General features: G+C 35.4%; 1 protein-coding gene and 1 pseudogene across 4 annotated transcripts in view; one reads left to right on the top strand and one right to left on the bottom strand.

The window, feature by feature from the left end:
• Nucleotides 1-4,588: 4,588 nt before the first annotated feature.
• Nucleotides 4,589-4,665, bottom strand: LOC129772307 (U4 spliceosomal RNA; annotated as a pseudogene).
• Nucleotides 4,666-6,807: 2,142 nt separating this feature from the next.
• Nucleotides 6,808-19,803, top strand: part of LOC129764696 (toll-like receptor 6) — a 221,672-nt gene continuing 208,676 nt past the window's right edge. For all 4 annotated transcript variants that reach the window (XM_055764051.1, XM_055764055.1, XM_055764052.1 and 1 more), the window contains exon 1: nucleotides 6,808-8,111. The gene's annotated coding sequence lies outside the window, so the exon portion shown is untranslated. The remainder of the gene's footprint in view (nucleotides 8,112-19,803) is intronic.

Consider the following 19,803-nt stretch of genomic DNA (forward strand, 5'->3'; position numbering starts at 1 on the left):
TGTTAAAAAAAAAAGAGAAACAGGGCTTTAAACTTATTGTAAAACTAGCCGATGATACAGGCCTTTGGATCTTTCCGTTTTTAGATCGAACATGAGAAAGCAGGGCTTCACATATGAATGTTAAATGACTCTCACTTAGACTGATTCGGATGCCAAATGAATGGTGAGATGGGTAAAATATTATTGACTTCAAGCCATACTAATATGGGAACGTTGAAACATCTGTAAAATCTGTATGAAACATAAAAAACCTGTAATCTGTAACTACAGACTCTTGGTTTCAAAAAGTCTGGAAAATCTAAATAAATACAGATTATTCTGTAGATATGGTAACCCTTATGGCCATGTCTACTTGGTCCACTCTGACTGATCCAGAAAATACTGTTTAGAGAATTGGTCCACTATGACTGAACAATTTAATGATGAAATCATATTATTTATTCAGTGCGCAATCGACAAGGATTCCCTTCTTTGCATGATTTTTCTTTATTTAGATAACAAAACTTAGTCTTGATTTCGTCATCCTTCTTTGAATTCTCGTTAATTTCGTGGTATATTGGAGCATATACATTGTGTTTCAATATGTGTTACATTTCTATATTCATTGAAGAACGAAGGGAACAATCTTCTGATGAGAGGAAACGTTTAATTTTAATTAACTTCATTTTTCCTTCCATTCTCTGGTTGGCAGGAAACCGTAGCTTCTCTCTAGTCGCCATGGTCGTATGCACTTGGTCCACTCTGAAAGCATACTATTAACAGTTTTTGCTGATCATTCCAAATAAATTCATGCCATATACCGATTTATCTGAAATATGGAACATACATGTTTCTGTTGTCATTATAATACTATGTATTCCATTATTTTTTTTGTTGTTGTTGGGAGTGATAGTTGAACTCGTGATCTTGAGCATGAGAAGTATGGATGTTACCGCTATGCCAGATCGCCTACACGATCTTGAAAATCTAAGATGGCGGCCGCTACAAAATGGCAGCTTGTATATTTTCCCCATCAATATGTGTTATTTTTAAAACCCCATGAATATGGGTATCGAATGCTTGTCTAGATGAACACACTTTTTTTGTATGAAAAGTGCAATTGCAAAATGACCACCACCACAAAATGGCACAAATATATATATATATATATATATATATATATATATATATATATATATATATATATATATATATATATATATATATATATATATATATTTATATATATATATATATATATATATATATATATATATATATATTTTATTTTTTTTTCAACGCCTCATCAATATGGGTATCAAATGGAAGAACTTGACTAGCAGAACACAGTTAATTAAAAAAAAATACAGATCCAATATAGCCGCCACCACAAAATAGTGATACATATATATTTTACAAAACCCATAATTATGTTTATTGAGTGAGAATAGAACATAGTTATCAGATGAAATGATTTGACTTATAGTATATCATGAAAACTTTCCGAAAAAAATTAAGTAAGAAATTAAAGTTAAAAAAATGTTGAATGGTTTTATTGTAAAGAAATAAGCTAATGATCCAAATAATAAACTAAGCTAGAAAAAAAAATAAATAAAAAAAAATTGTGGTTCAACGGTTTCATTATGATTAAACATAATAATAATTCAGATAATGTATTAAAATATAGAATACGATTTGGCTAGCAGCAGTTAGCAGTTACCACACCCCTCCCTTCAATAGTTTAGAGCATTGATGAGGCTCGTGGGTCATATGATGAAATGATGAATAATAGAAATCCGAATGTCCCACGATTTTATTTAAGTCTCATCAATGCCCTAGATTATTCAAGGAAGGGGTGTGATAACTGCTAACTGTATTATTTTCTAATTTTTACTACATTATCTGAATTATTATTATGTTTAATCACAATGAATCCGTTTAACTTAAAAAGTTTTTTTTAATTATTTCTTCCATGAACGAACTGTCAGTTCATAAAACGAGTCTCAAAAAATTACCCTGTTCATACATTCTGTGAAATATATTCTAGGAATTAGTAATTTTAAATCTTTCGTTGAGCATTTTCCAATTTTTTAATAAAAATTTCTGTAACGGGTTGTAAGCAGTATTACCACACGTACAGATTTATCTGGAAAGGTACAGATGTTTTCGTTATTTTTGATACAGATTCTGTAATGCTATTACATTTGAAGATCATTTGAAAAGCAGCAAGAATGTTAAGGTTGGAATAGCAACAGAAGAAACTATTAGAACAATGGACAGCGAAAGGCAGATCATTTTTAAGGATATTCGTCGCAGTGTTTTCGTGATGATCCGACGCTCAAGGCTGCGGCAATGTTAAACCCCAGCAACTTTTCCAATTTGACAAGCATCAACGTTGTGTTAGAGGCGTTTCTAGGATTCTACGATGTGAATATACAAGATCTGGATAATTAATTCCGGACCCCAAAGATAAAACTACTCCGTAAGGAAATCACAGTTGCTGAAAACGTAAATGTAGTATTTGTAGTGAATAAATGAGTATTTTTTCATGCTAAAAATATATTTTACTCTACAACGAAAATTTTCGATGGTACAGATTTTTGGAAGAAAAAGTACAGATGAGAAAGATGAAGATGAAAATGTAACATCAATGGGTGTAAGTTCAAAATTTCGAAAACGAGAGCGTTACACTTGAAGTTCAAGGTTTTGAACCTTACTATCTCTTTGCCGGTTGAACGGAATGGTAGATAATCACTTCAATCGAAGAATAACATGTCCAAGAGTTATATGCTTGCTACTTATTCACTCGCAAAATTGTTTCAATAGCTTGAAAATTGCTTTGATCATATGCTATTGAAAGCACACAAATCTGTATGTAAACTGACGCCCGCACGGAAATCCAGTTAATTGCGATTGTAAAGCGGGTGGGGAATGTTCTCACTCACTCTTCTCTCCCAATCCCATTTCTTTTCTGCAGCCGGACTGAACAGAGCATTTAGTGAAAAACGAAGTATCGATGATATGTCGATACAATTTGCTTGCGAATTGTGCCATTAATTATGAGTTTGATAGCGGATAATACGAAATGTTTGTTATAGTGTAGAGGATATTTCACCAAATCAATGAAACCACATTGTACCACAGCAGTTATAATATCATTTGTTTGAAAACTCCGCAATCAATCGTCGTTTCAAATTGTAGGGGAGGGATGTACTTTTTGCACTGAGTATTTCCGAGGAGGGATCGATTCCTCTATGGTGCGTTAATAATTCTTCTTCGGTTGAACGAAATGGTATGATAATCACTTTATTCGAAAGGTAAAATTTCCAAGAATTATATACTTATTACTTATTCATTGCTCCCCCAGCGGTAGTCCTACGTCCACTATGCGGTTATATCACAGATATAACTTACATCCAGTTTTTGAAAAAAAAAGGCTGGAGCCTTAAGATTATTACAGTTTTTTACATAATTATCTTGCCTCAATATGCATCGATGTTTTGAGACCCAACAAATGATTTTGGTGACTTTCGCGGTAATACTAGGAGAATGAGGCACACTTTTTAAGTAATTGCAAAACATATAAAACGTGCTGAATAAGGTTTTATTCGAAAATATCAAAGTTTTTGATGAAACCATTATATCGAAAAAAAACGCATCAATGTTACCTAGTTTCATACATTAATAATGACTCCATACTTTTTTTTTAATTGTTCAGAAAGATTAATTGAATATTTAGTTGTCGTTACGTTCATGTTAAACAAGTTTTTTAACTATATCGTGTCACTATACTTCTGGATTGTTCTGAATTACATAATAGAAAAGATGCTATTTAATGCTAAATTTTTTATATCTCCAAATCCTATTACAAGACTTATAGACATGGGTTGTGTTTCTACACTGTGTAGTAAGATGCTAAAATCTGAGTACTAAAGATTATATAGTCGTGTCCGGTACTCTTCACACATTTATTACACATTTTCTAAGTATTCGAAGATTGTTACAAAGTATTGGGATTGAATCTGCTTTGCGAGTTGTATAATACAGTGAAAGATCTGTATGTTGTGTAGCTCTGCAACTTGTACTAATTATTCTTACTATAGGCTCATTGCAAGGATGGTTCTGATAATGATAATGAAACCCGCCTTCTTAGTAGCCCCCATATAATTCAGATTAGGCTAAGTATTAATGGAGTTATTTGTGTGTTGTATCATTAGAGTACCGATTCGTTCCGTTGATATCTGTAAATAAACATAAAATAATGTAAATAATGAATTGAAATTAACAATGGAATTAAATAACTAATGACTGCTTACTGAATCCCTGCTTCAGCACGGCGATTTTCCAATGGCACAGATTTTTCAGAGAGTCACTCAGGCTAATCTATATCGTCGTTTATACAGGCCCAAGCAACGAAAATTGTGGTTACTGATCATATATTCATATATTGTGAGCTTATTCTTTGCTATATGATACACCAGGTATCTGAATTAAGTAACCATTGATGTAAGCTTGGCACAGCAAATGCTTTTTATAAAAAAACTTTGGATGGGTTATACCTATGATATAACCACTAGGTTGACGTAGGACTGCCGTTAGCTTAGTAACCATTTGTGTTTTTTCAATTAGCAATAATCGTACCTCGGATGTTCCTCATTGGGTACGATATCACTGCTGCGCAGAGCCATCTTGTGTATGTATTGATTAAATTATTGATTAAACTAGTGAATGAATGAAACAATTTACGAATTCAATTGCAAACAAATCCCAATTTAAGTCAATTCATGCATTATGGTAGTGGTTATCGGAGCAAGTAGTTATCAACATTTTGCCTAATCATAAAACGGTATGCGTAGAAGTTGTACCCACTTTTGTATACCGTGTTAGCAAAACGAATTCCGCAGTGTAAAAATGCATGGGAGTAGAAAAGTACTGCCAAGATCTGCAATGCCGATTTTCCCTGCTTATTGGTTTCGGAATCTGTGTTAGGAAAACACATTCCTATTTGCAAAAGTGTAAGCGAGTATAAAAGTACTCGCAATGACAATTTCCCACGCTCCATGGATTTGAAATCCGTGTTAAGGATATATTCCGATTTGCAGAAACGCAAACGAGTAAAAAGTTCCCACAACTTGCATCTATTTTACAATGCCTGTTTCTCCAGGCTCCATGGTTTTGAAGTCTGTATTAGGGAAACATTCCGATTTGCAAAAGCGCGAACGAGTACAAAAGTACTCGTTGATTGCATTTAATTTGCAATGCCAGTTTCCCCTGGTTCCATGGTTTTGAAGTCTGTGGTAGGGAAACAGCAATTAATTCCAGCGATGGCACCTCAATCTTTACAAAATCATAACTGAGTGGATTTTTGAGCTACACTCGCTTTTATACCGATTGGTGTGATTTCAATAGCCTGTTTTGAAGCAATTTTAAGGCAATTGAAACAAGTTTTTGGATCAAAAAGTAACAAGCTTAGATCGCGTAGACATTTTATCTTTCGAATGAAGTGTATGTAATACCATTTCGTTCAGTTGTTTAGGAGCTGTTAACGCTCAAAATCTCGTTTTCCGGCGTAACGCTTTCATTTCCGAAACTATTGAAATGAAAGACGTAGTCCTACGTCAAAGAATCCCTTTATGAGTCCTAGGCGACGTGTTGCTTGCGTTCATGACGGTTTGGAATTATTTGTACTTTGGATGTGGGCAATCCAAAGTGAAATTATGATCATGGTTTGTCCTAAAAATGATCATGGTTTGTCCGGTTTTAGAAAGCACCATTTGTGAATGAAAAAAATTTTCAAGTAGATGTTGCATTTCTCATTGTTTATTTTTATCATCATATTGATCCATTCATAATTTAGACTTTTTTCCGAATATTTCCTTTTCTTTGGTATTTTAAGGTTAATAACACTCAACACAGGGAAACTTTATTTCTGTTTCGTGCGACTGACAATGAAAAAAAGTAAAAAAAAGTGCAGCGCGCTAACATATGCGCTGAACTAGAGCATTTAAAAAGTGGACAAACCAACATCATTTACCTTAATATAATAATAAACTCTATTGTAGGAGAAGCGCGGAATGAACCACAGTTATACATATTTTTTTTGTGTATTTTTCCATGTAATTCATTTTCTAAACCTACCAAAAGTGTTCGATGAACTGCTATTATTCAAAACACTGAACCGACTAGTATAACACTTGGATACACATTACCACTGATTGTCACGTCCAATCGGCGAGGTTTGTGCAGTCCACTACAATCTGAAATTCTCAGAACCCTTCCGAACAATAATTAAATCAGACTGGAAAATTGAAACCGCACATCGAAAGGTCCGTTCCGACAACCGCTCTATCGTTACGTCATGTAAAGCAGTGTTTTCTTCATTAGCGGGTTTCCTCGGCCACGTTACGCTGGGTGACCTTCCCATCCCGGTGGGAAGTGGTAGTGACAGGTAGATGTTTTGCGATGGGAGGCTTCGGTCCACCATTGTCTTCCGGTCACAGGGGGTTGGTAGCGGCAGCAGCGAGGCTGCAGGATAATCCTAATGTTCGAAAATGTTTCCCAACAACACACGGCAGCTGTCACGTGTTCGGAAATGTTCGTTTTTCCCGCTGGAAAGTCATCGCTAGGCGCATGTGCGCTCCGAATGTGGAGACTTTCGAATTTCGAACAGTCGATGCTTCGTTGGGCCATCGCTCCATCACCGGACGGGATGAACTTTCGCACACAGTCGAGGGTGGTAGAGAAGGGGGGACTCTGTGTACTCGTCGAAAATGGTCGTGTTAAAATAGATGAATTCCATCGCCGATCAGCCAGTCGATTTTTGAACCGTGGCAAGAAAGTATGATACGCAAAGCACAGCATTTCAAGTGGTCACACTTCTAACGTGATCCCTGTGAGAGATCCCCAGAGAAGAAGAGAGTGTCAAATTCTCCGCCGCTTTGGCAAAACGCTCCTTGATGTGTGCAATGCTTAACTTGGGTGAAATTTTCACTTTTCAGCAGGAAAAAACAAGTTGTCAAAGTTTACGCTGTTCGGCGAAATAATTTCGCAACGGTTGCGAACACAGCGAGAAAGGATCTGTGAAATTGGTGGAAAGAATTTGTTTCATTGAGGACAAATTTCCGGTTGGCGTTGCCCGTACCCGGAATCCTGTGAACTGTAGAGGGTGTGAAGAGAACTCTTTCTGAAGACTATTTGATTTGTAAATTTCGCAGGGAGAAGCTGCTCCTACCCGTGGCGCATTAGGTGAATGTCGTGCTTTTGCTGCCAACATTCTGGCCGCCCACCCACTTAAAAGGGGGTACGAAAAGAGTGAAGTGAAAAAGTTTTAGTGCGCTTCGTTGGTTTCCCTGAACTGTTTTCCACCGCCCTAAAAGAGGCGTCCGAGGAAATAAATGATGTGATTAGCTTCGCTACTTCAAAAGAAGCTGAACTTTTTTGTTCAAGGTCAGTTAAGGGGGAAATGCAATTATTTCCGAAGCACAAGCACTCGAAAGTATAAACGATTGAAAGTTTTCAGTTTGCTGCTTGGCTGTCCGAAGGTATCACTGCAGACCTTCGCCGGAAGTGTGGGAGTTGGGGAGAACTTTTCCTACGCAGTGAATAGCAACGATAACAAATATCGGCGGAAAAAAGCACGTCACCGCCAGTCAGCAGAGCAGAGAAGCAACAAAAGCCACTCATCCGTGGAAAGTGGTTCTCTGTTGGCAGCACAGGTGGGTTGAGGTAGGAAAAAAAAACACAACCGGAAGAGGCGAACAAAGTGTTTTGTTGCGGAAATTGATTCCCAGAGTGAGAAGTGACTTGTAAACCCACCAACGAGAGTGTGATTTGATTTTTATTTGGCTGATTTTTGTTTTCCCACTTGGAATCACGACGAAGGGAAAATAACGGGAAGTGATTGTGATTTTGTAGTTTCCCGGGGGCGCTGCGAAGGTGCCAAATGTGATGAAGATTTCCGAGTGACGCGGCGAATCGGGAAAGTGGAAGAGCAAGGTGATATGTGACTCAATTTACGTTGCGAGAGGCGAAATATTTCCCGTGATCAGCATAAAATGTAGTCGACATTCGAAACGCAATAAACTGCTCGTAGAAGATGTCAGCAAGGATGCAGGAGATCATTGAATGAATGGGTAGGTGGATTAGCCAATCTGTATATATATTTTGATTACGAAAAAAACAACAACGTGTTCAAAAACTGTTACTTTCAGAATATAGTGAGACAACTTCTAGTCAAATAGAATTATTGTAGATTCTGGTAGAATAACAACAAGAACGAACAATTCATTTCAACGAAGATTACAGCGATGTACAATTGGTATTGCTCGTTTGTTTAGAGAGCATCATTTATGCTTTATTCGCGATTCATCAAATATGAAATTACTTATTTCTCTTCAAAGTGAAAAATCAGCTTCGTATTTCGTTCACTTTATTAAACTTGTGTCGAGAATTCTTTATTTCATGCCGGTTTATTTGAATGATATTCTGGCAGTTTGTCGTATTTTTGCTATGATTGGTGCCGGAATGATTCCTGATTCTGCTGGTTATCGCACTATGAAAGAGTGTCTGTTGCTATATACAATGGTCAACAAAAGTTTCCATTTAATGTTCTTACCTGAAGAAACATGCGATGTTTCGATTTCAGTTAAGATAGTTTCTTTTTTATTTATTTTATGTTTTGAAATATTCAGCTGATTATTACATTTTTTAAGAACGATAAAAACGGGCTCTATAACTCCAACGTATAATAGTTGACAATTTAACGATTCACATTTGGAACGACCATCAACAGTGAGTTTTTCATTTGAAGGAACTGTTCTGTGAACAAAGAATTCACGATTTGCGTCGATGGTCATGGGTTAAATTTTGAAATAAGTATTCATCAATGAAATTTTCTCGTGAATATTTTCGTGTCGATGGATTATGGGATTGAATCATTTGATGTATTTATTTCAGTTAAGAAAATTTTTCTTATCTTTATTTTACGTTTTACGTTATTCAGTTGATTATTAAAATCTTCTTTAAGAACGATGGTAGTGGCAGTGTGTTATCAAAAGTGACTTATGCGTTTGCATTAATTGTTCTAAATTTTTTTTTTTAAATCCATTTACCTCGATGCTGAGGGGATAAATTTTGAGGTTATTATGTGAATCGATGGATTTTCTCATGAACAATTTTTGTTAATATTTTGATTGTATGATGAGAATGATTAGTGATTTAAAAGTGGGTGTAGCTTTCGCCATTTGTGAGATATTAATGGATTGTAATGGAAAGATCCATCGAGGATTTGACTCGAGTTACTGCACTTTTGGCTAGTAAATCGTTTATAAGAATGATTTCATTATTACCATGTTTAATAAACCCTCTTGGATAAACCATTTTATTTTTATCACGTTTCTTATATGTCATTATGGCTTTCATTACATTTTGGAAACATGGGAAACGATAAAAGAGTGAATTTAATTGTTAAATCATTAAACAATATAGTTAAACAGGATTTCAAACAATTGTCAAAACATGATTTGAAGTAATTCTGTTGACTGTGGTGAGCAGCTACATGGTCACACTCTTGTTCGAGACATTATCCGGTTTTTCGTATGTTTTAACCCTCTGCGGTCGTTTATTTGCTCTCAGCCACCACAGCAAGGTAGTATACTTATCTTGTACTTCATTCAACAATATATTCTCATTTTTTAATGTCTAGTGAATCTGTTCACGAATCCAAACGGTGCTCCTATGAATAATAAATAACGGTACTCATTATATACTCAAAAGTTGTCATCCATGTTCGATAAAAGGTTTAGCGGAAAACTCCATGTATTGTGCTAAAGAGCATTATTCTGTATGTTCGAACAGAAGAATAAAAGGCGGAAGACGCCAAACTTTTTATTTTGGTGATACATACGAACACCTAAACTGCATTTTGGGGACTGTTTCGAAACATGCTATACGAATTATAGCTTATATTGTTAGCTGGAACAACAAACACATTTTGGTGAATACTTATCTGAAGTTGACATAAAAATAATTATGTCTTGTTCATCTTTCACAATCTCACAAGTTACACATATTCTGCACATAATCTGACAAATTCATACATCAATGCTTTTCCAAGTAAACATAATTCCGACCGCAAAAGGTTAATAGTACTTCGCCTTTTTTACGATAATTTTATCAATCGGTTAACTCATTTTATCGTTTGCTGGTAAGAATTGTCCGATTTGTTTTTCTGGTAAGGACGAACCGCTCTTTTAAATTTTCTGGACAGTTTTAGGAATCTCAACATTTTGCATTTGCATGATATCAGCAATTTGAAGCTAGGATTAAAGTCAGGAAACGATGTAATAACAACTGTAAGCAATGTTTACATACGGTGAAATGACACGAATGGTTTATAACACATCAAAGTAAAACGCGAAAAAATTTTTCAGCTGCATTCTCACTTTCAATAATTTGAAATGATTGAACTTTTCACATTACATATTTCTTATTTTTCAAAAAACGTGATATATACGAGACATTTTCAGATATAATCAGGCCGGTACTGTTTCAAATATATCACATTTCATTCAAAAGTGATATAATATAAACGGGACAACATTTGTTTTCATAGACGAATTTTCAAACTCTTCAATGAGATTCTATGTTCAATTTTCAATAACGAAACCAATGTAACTATAGTCTAATTAATTCCAAGGAAAATAAGGGATTTTTGAATACATGGAGAAAGTTTGTTGCAGTTTAAATTCTTCAACTGTATGTTCTGTTTATCTATCGCCCTTTTCGGAAAAAATATTATACAGGGCGGACTCGATTATATATATATAGTCCCCGATTTCTTTTCACTGTACATAATCGAATCCTCGACTCGATTCACAATCGAGTCAAAACATTTTCTTTCATTTGTTTTTATACATGAATTTTTCGTTTTTTGAATATGGAAGTAGAATTTAATTTTTGATTCATCCCCTTAAAAAATGATCATAAAATACCGATCATAATTGATGAAAAAAATACTTTTACGCATATATTCGAATTTCAACAACGACAGAGATATTGAACTTTTTCTCTGTTTCATGCCCTGTTTGCCGTAAGCTGACTCTAATTAAAAAATTATGCTACGTAGGACAACTCTGTTTCTTCCGTTTGAAAGTTAAGAATATTTTATACAGAATGAAGTTGTGAAACTTTCAAATAAGTGGATTTATGTATCATTTTAGAGTTGAAAAAATTCAAAGTTTGTGGTTTTTAAGGTGTTATTATTAATATTTCTATCAACTAAATCAAAGCTCTCTAACCGCATTACAATTTTTTTTTGAAACCCAACATCTATCTTTTTTAATTTCGCTGCAAAATCATTTAAAAAAATTCCTGGTGAATCTTCAACTAAAATCTATTAAAATCACGATTTTTACTTCACTGTACTCGTAATAGCCAATTAACTTTCACTTTAACGTTGACACATTTCATTTTCACTTGAAATAAGTAATATTTGAAATATATAAAAAAAAAAAATTTTTTTGGACTATATATAACCGAGTCCAAAATTGTATATAATCGAATCATATATAATCGAGTCCGACCTGTAAAAACATTTGAATTTCGTTTTCGTGATTATTGATTGGGTTTTATTTCGTTGTTCATGGCTTTGAACTAGAGGGTGTTATTTTTTTATATTTTCTCCTGAATGATTTTTTTTACATAATACATGGCGGACTCGATTATATACAGTCTCGAATTTCTTTTCACTGTATATATTCGAATCCTGCATATAATTGAGCCAAAAAAAAATTTAATTCGTTTTTATGCAATATTTTTTTGTTTATTGAAAATAAAAGAAGAGTTTAATTTTTGATTGGGTATTTTAGTGTAGAGACACGAATTTCTGACGATTTTTCGAGCTACGTGAAATTAAAACAAAGATTTTTTTAGTATCCATTATACCACTATTTGTTTATCTATATTTTAGCAATTAAACGAAAATTGAATGGGAAAAAAATATTCATAATCAGAATAGTTACAAGCTGTTGAAGTGAGGGGATAAAAAAAGTTGTGCCATGGCGTACACGATTCCAGCGCTTCTGGTTATCTGAAACGAACAAAATTGAACAGATTCTGAATCAGTAAAGACGCCACTATCGCATGAACCTCGAACAAGTTAAAAACATATTTTTTGAACAAAATGGCGGCCATTTGAAGCAAAAAAAAATATGAAGCGTTTTTTTCTTACGTTTCTCGATTTTTTAAAAATTATAAAATTAAAAAGTTATCTTAAAAAAGTTAAGTTTTTATTGGTTCATACAATAGAGAGATGCATGCAGATTATATTCATATATATTCGAGATGAATCGGTTCAGTGGAACTTGAGATATCGTGTACGCAAGTTTGGAAAAAAATGTTTCGAGGAAAAAGCGTTTGAGGTTCATTGTTATGGCCGTATCAGGTTAGATACCGGATCACTAAAATGGCTCCAACTCGGTAAATAATTGGATTTTCAAAAAATTCTTTCTAGGGTTTGTTTTTAAATGTCTTAACTTCAGAAATATGAAGATTTTTTTTTATTTTTTTCAAATTTCTAGACTAGAATACTGTCTTAAAGTCAAAAAACACCTTTCTCACATGATTTTTTTTCCCAGAATCTTTCAGAAGGTAACAGACGATCATATTTGATGAAAAAAATCCTTCTACGCGTATGTTCAGATTTCAACAATGACAGAGTTATGGAACTTTGTTTTGGTTGAGGACTCTCACCTCAAACTGGCTCTACATTTAAAAGTTAGCTACGTAAATCGATTCCTTTTTTCTTGCAAATGTGATATTTTTAAAGGTGACCAGTTTTTGTTTTCGCTACTCCGCTGCATCATTACCCATTTCTGTCTTTCGATTTATACATCGCATGTGAGCAATGCAGTGAAGTAATATATAATTTATAACTTCATAAAATTTGATCTATTTGATCTTCTATTATGGAAAAAAACATAAAAAATGTCTTTCGTTGGAAAAAAAAATCAAAGTAAAAAAAGACCGATCAGATGACGAATCGAATGCAATTGTTATTGACCAATGTAAAGAAGAAATGAAACTAGAGGGGAAGTCAATAAAATTGAACCTTCAAACAGTGAAGACGAAGATCGTCGTCAGCGGTATTTCTGATTTTGAAACAGAAATCGAAGATGAAGTTTTGTGTTACGCAGCTCCTTGTGAAAAAGAGCTAGAGTTATTGCAGCTTCTGAAACCAAAAATGATTTAGACGCTATCAATACATCTTCTGATACAGAAATTTCAACCGAAAAAGCTGCTGATGGGACTTTATGGGAAACATTCAACGAAGGCGGAAACCGTAGGTAGATCACTGCTTTATACCATATTCATAGACGATTATGGTCTAACTGCCTATGCCAAGAGGCATATTATACTTGGTTCGGCAAATAGTAGTTCGATGAGCAATTATTCCCTACTAAAGCTAGTTGCCGATTTGCGCAGTACATGCCTAATAAGCCGGATAAATTCGACATTTGACATTTGGCATGTTAGAAACAAATATCTTGCACCCAAACTGGCGTTATAAGAAAACATTTCATTTCCGACAGAAAACATGTCATTTCGTGCCTTGAAGCGTCAAATAAGCAAATAACATCATATGTCCCCCAACGCCTTAACCCTTTCGTCGCCCCGTCACCCAGATATGGGTGACACTTTCCTCGTTCAAATTTAATAGGATTTTCAAAAGGAATTTGACAGCATAGGCACCTAAATGTAACTATAGGATATGTAGAAAAATAATAAAATCATAATCATATTAATATAATGTTTATACTATACTTTTTATCAATATATAGTACAGAAGGTTTGTACTGGAATTTTTTTGTAATATGACTTTGGCATGTGCTATTGTTGTCAATTCGTCTTCAAATAGAAAGAAATTTCACTAGATCATGTAAAAGTTGTCTACAAATTATGTTTGGTCTTCATTTAATGAATCATCCGCAATTTGGGCCTCGCGAGAAACTCAAAAACAACGCATTGGGCGACGAACCTGTTAAAATGTTTGTATGTAAGGAAGCAGACATCTCTTTATTTTTTATTTTTTCATCTTTTTTGGGATTACACCCAAAAAAAGTCACAGGAGGGTTGTGTCCCAGACACGATCGCATAGTTGATGTAGGATTCCGTTAGGCTATCTGTTGATTTTGGATATGTTTGAAGAATTACATCGTTAAACTCTTTGATAATTATTTGGTGGCCCTGAAAAAGGCCGTTTTGTTTGGTTGTTGGGTATTGTTTGTTCACTCCACCAGTGTTTACCGTGTGATGATGACAGAAAGATGGTAAACAGTCGTTGGATGGTGCGTGTCAGATGAAAGACACCGAAGTAGAATGAGATATGATGAAAATCGCCCTCTGTGATCCTAGGCGAGATGCCTCCTGTGCTTTGTATGGATGAAATAAAGAATCATTTTTTCACATCAGTAAAAACATTTTACTTTAATATAGAGAAAACATATTTGAAATGGAAAAGGTAATTTTCTTTTATTATTTTTACTTTCTGAGTGTTTAATCAACCCTATGCGAATTTTAATTGGACTAACAATATCTAATACTATATGTAGAGATAGATATATATTACATTTTCTTATATTTCTTCAGTTTTCCAATTTTTCTCGCCGTATAAACTTTCCTTGGGTGAAAATGAACACAACAAAACAGACAGCTTAAACCAAACGACCCGTTCTCGAGCGGGAACACTACTTGGTTTTTATTTATGAAAATTGAAATGAATCGTTTCATATATCAAGTAATTTTTAACATAACTGCGATTTTACACTTATGATGAAATATATAAAATATACGGAATTATATCAAATTTCACGAAGCAACCAACATTAAAGTTCCAAATTTAAATTTTATTTGCTAGCATTAATCGTATCACTCACCTTACTGGAAATATAAAAATGCCCCCGACTTGCATATATTTGCCATGCTGACTTCCCCCAGGCGGTTTGGTTTTGATGTCTCTGTTAGGGAATACATTTCGGTGGGAGCAAAAGCTCGTCCTACTTTAATGTATTTGTAATGCCGATTTCCTCCAGGTAACTTGGTTTTGATGTCTCTGTTATGGACGTGCTGCATGTGTCGTCAATTTCGACCAATCAGAAGTGGGTATTTCCGTTAGGATAGGGGTTGAGATCTTTCAATTGTTCAATAGCTAGTTACATGACACATATTATTCTATTCAATATAAAAAATTGTTATGGAGTGCCGAAATCGATTGACGCAAAAATTTCATCAATCCATCATGAAAAGACTGAGAAATAAGCGTTTGGAATTGGACAATTTTCACGATGTGCTAGATTTTCGTTTTTTAAAAATAACGAAAAGTTCAAACGACGTCAACGGGAATCGAACCAAGGCCGGCTGGAATGCAAGACTGTTTTACACGATCACGTTATCCACATTGCTAATGATTCTGTTGGGGAGGAGCGTGATAATATTACATCTGCTAATTTTACTTCTAGAAAACACTTTCCAGCATAAAGGAGATCTATATCTATCTCGGTCTGGGCCGTGGCCAAGTAATGCGTACTAATTTGAAACGTGTCTCTTGTTTCGCTCGCTCGTATTAATCTTATATTGCCGTACCATATATATTATACAAATTCTTACCAGTATTTGTGACCCATGGCATTTTCTGTGATTCTTACGCTCATTTAATGTAATAAATCGAGATGACAAAACATGACTTAAAAATCAATTTTGGGTGTTGCATTTCCATATTTAGGCATCAGACGAAGTATCACCACCGATATTTTTGACGTAGAACTACGTCTTTCAGGGGTGCCAAATCAGAAAACAGGTCACGTTTTTATGAAATAAAGTTCACGCTTTTAACTATTTTCACTGTGAACGAATTCTCATGATTTGCATACCAATCAAATCGGAAATTCTCTAAGCTTTGTTTGATATGCTATACATTACAATTCGCTAATCTCAAAACGGTTTAAATTCATGAAAAAAATTCATGGAATAAATTCCTTTTTTCTCATACATTTGCTCATACATGTCGATTGCATAATAAAATTGCGTAGTTCTATGTCAAAAATATGCGGTCGTATCCTAGATACAACCCCTCACAATTTTTTTACTAGCATTTCACTTGCAAAAAAATACTTGCAAAGATAACTACTTTGGTTGGCACTTGCAAAAGCCAAAGAAATGGCACAGTTTTCTACAAAACTGTATAGATCTGAGAATTCTACCCTGATCATTTATAGAAGCAGGCCGTATAAAAAAAATTTACTACTAAGTACAAAACATAAAAATATAACAATTGAAAAAAAATAAAAAAATATTGTTCCAGAAGCAGTAACCTATTACGATAGCACCAAGCATGGCGTTGATGTACTTAACCAAACGGCCCAAAAATATAGCGTTAAAGCAAGTTCACGCAGATGACCTCTACAAGTTTTCTACAACATTTTAGATTTAGCAGCTATCAATGATTGGATTCTATATAAAGAGACGGCTGAAATGAATATTTCACGAAAAGATTTTGTTTTACAATTGGCTGAAGAGCTGAGAATCAAATATAGAGAAGAAGTCGGGAACACTTCAATTCCAATGACGGAAATTCATGCTTTTTCTGCACGGAAGAATTGTCAAGTTAATCAATCATGAAAAAAAGCAGATTATAAACCATTGGGCTAAATGTAAAAGAAATGTTGGCGGAAAATGTGTTTCAAAAACAGATTGTATATGTAAAATATGTTTTCCATGAATTTTTAGATAATAAATATTTAATTCAAATTGATTTGAAACTTCTTTCTTTGCAAAAAGCTTCAATTTTCTTGTTTCAGCAAAAATAGGTATATGATCAACATCCGTAAATCTAGTGTTAAAGTACTGTAGTAGTATACGATATGTTTTATCGTTCATAATAATAAACTCATGAGAGCCGAACAGCTGTGTGTGGTTTTGTTCTACTCTTTGTGGGCGTAGTTCGTGCTAAATGTATTTTCGTTTGTTCACGATTTTTTTTTATAAATTCGTTTATTTTAAACAGGCTCGGTTACATACGTTCGAAGGAACCGAATTATTAAACATATTTTCTTTTATTTTAATATAAACCATTTTCTTAAATCTATGGTTAGTAAGGTTTTTAGCTGTTTAGTCGCGGTGGACTCAAGTTTAGAAGGGTGACATATTTTTTGATCACGATCGTGGAAAAGAGTTTTCATCGAGAGTGTTTCTTCCGGATGCTCGGAGGTGGGTACACGAAGAACTGTTTGCCAAAAATAATTGCTTTTGTAAAAAAGCACCATAAGGATGAATATATTGTGTTATGACTGAAGCTAGCTTCGTGACATTACGCAAAGCCCACTCTGGATTGGTTGATCGGGCACAGGTACAGAACATTGGAGACAGCAACATCACAATTACAAAAACACTTGTAATACTAACCTCGAGCCAACCGCGAGTAATCGGTTACATATTACTAACATAGTTATAAGGCAAACATTGTCGAAATATTGAACTCCCGGCCCCGTCAGGTTGACGCCATATGAGCCTTAATAAAAATATATATTTTGGATAAAAAAAAGGGGTACTGTACTATGAGTTACCGAAATCAAATGAAACTGTAACTGCCGTCTATAATAAACGTCAATTGTACAAATTGAATGATGAGTTGTTGCGAGAAATCGGCCTTCAATCATTCGATCGAACATTGGAAAAAACAAGGAATCAAGCTCTTCCTCGCCCGGCGCCTTCTGGTTACCACTTGTTTACATCGATGTAGCTTTTTTGGGGAAAATTGTTTAAGGTTGAAATAATATAATATAGCATTAGGTAACAATATGTATACCAAACTTCATTTCAATCAAATCAAGCTCCGTATACTTTCGCATAATGGCACAGAAAATGTGTCAATTGTAGCCAATTGTAGGTTAGTAAAAATCTCCACCGCTATTGTATGGAATGGTGAAAAATTGATGTGGAAGGCCTACATTCTTTCACCGCGGAAACAACAAGAGAGAATATCCTGAATGGAATGTAGGACACTAAGACCCCCCGACGCATGTTACCGAAAATTGCAAGTTCATAAAAGTCGACTTCCATCTTGGACACCCAAATATGTTGGGATTTCCGATGGCCCCAGCTGCATACCAAAGCAGCACCAACACTCACACACACACACAAACACAAACACCCTTGCTACCATAACGAGTCCTCTTTCGTTTTGGGAGCGATTTCTTTTTGTGGCTTAAGGAACTGTCTTGTCCGCCGAAAGTTTGGTCGCACGAGATGGGACGGCACCAGCCATGACACGCACAAAAAGAAACTCTTAATCCGCTTTCCGGACCAGTTCTCCGACGTTTTCCGGCGGAGCCCACGACCCAGCTTTTGCGGGTTCCAATACCCAGTGAATGATAACGGGCAAACAACTGTTTGGTGGGGGGAAAAAACGAACGGAAAAGTCCGTGGAAAATAAGTTGCGTCGACTGGTGAAAACCGCCATCGGAGGAAAAATTTCGCAATGCGATACACATTTATCTCTCCCCTTCTCCGGGTCGGGACCGTGGCGCCGTCCAGAGTACACATACAATTATTGCGAAATTCCTCGGCCCCTTCCGCCCCCATCCGGTCACCGCTCGCACGGGTGAAAGTGAGGAAAATCTTAATTTAACGGAAAAAAAAGACGAGCAAGTTTTTAAATCTACTCGAACCTTGGGGCTTTGTCGGGATGATGGAGCGAGTGCGACAGTCTGGATTCCGAGACGCGGCGGGAGTCGGCAGAAGACTCGCACAGTTTGAAAGGGGATTAATGGAATTTTTCTTCGAACAGTCAGGCAGGCGGGGGGACAGAGAAATGGAAAACTGTGGCCATGGTTGCCACTTTGGGAGTGGGCGAAGAGTAACCTGAGGGGACGAAGTTTAAGCTCGTTGCTTGAATGGGGAATACGTTCCGTTCGCGCGATTGCTTTTGTATGTTGGTGTGGCTTTTTTTTTTGTGTCATGTATTCTCCAGTACACACTTTTGTGTGTTCCACGGAATCGACGGTGTCGTGTCATTTTTCTGGCTCTTTTGAGATGTATTTTCCGCCGTTTTTTTCCCCATGGGGAGCGAATTTCAATTGATAAACTCCGGCTCTGATTCGGTTTGTTTTTCTTTTCTTCTTCGGTTCTTGGTAAATGGTTAATTACAGCACTTGGAAAGTGCCCCACTGGGTACTGGCTGCGTGTTTGGAAATAATGGTGTGATGTTCGTAGTAATTCAGATTTGCGTGTATAATGCTTATTGGAGTGTCTTTGCATCTTAGCATTTCAGCTGCTAATTATGAAAGCAGTTCCAAATAAATACGTATACGGCGGAGCTCAAAATAGAAGTAGGAATAGAAAAATGTGTGAATTTCGCTAAATGTTGAATGTCGCTAAATAAATATCTAATGTTTTAATGATGGTTAGACTCTCCGCCTCTCTAAGAGGGGGGCTGCCATACAAATGAAACACAAATTTCTGCATTACTCGCGACATAATCAAGCAAATGAAACCAAATTTGGCATGTGGAGGTTTTAGGGTGCAATAAATATTTCTATGATGGTTAGACTCTCCACTGTCTAAAAAATGAAGGAAAAAGGGAAAATTCGGAAAATTAAATTCCCATTTGTTCTACAATTACATAGTGACAAGTGCTGTTAGTCCATTTGATGTTTGCGCTAGCGAAATTGAGCTTTGTTCGAAACTCGAAATGGATTTAAATGTGATGAAACGCACACCTATATCTTCTTCTATCTATACCAAAAAAAAAAAAAGGATCGCCGGATGTGT

The sequence above is a fragment of the Toxorhynchites rutilus genome, chromosome 2 (assembly GCF_029784135.1).
Source record: "Toxorhynchites rutilus septentrionalis strain SRP chromosome 2, ASM2978413v1, whole genome shotgun sequence".
Taxonomy (NCBI): Eukaryota; Metazoa; Arthropoda; class Insecta; order Diptera; family Culicidae; genus Toxorhynchites; species Toxorhynchites rutilus.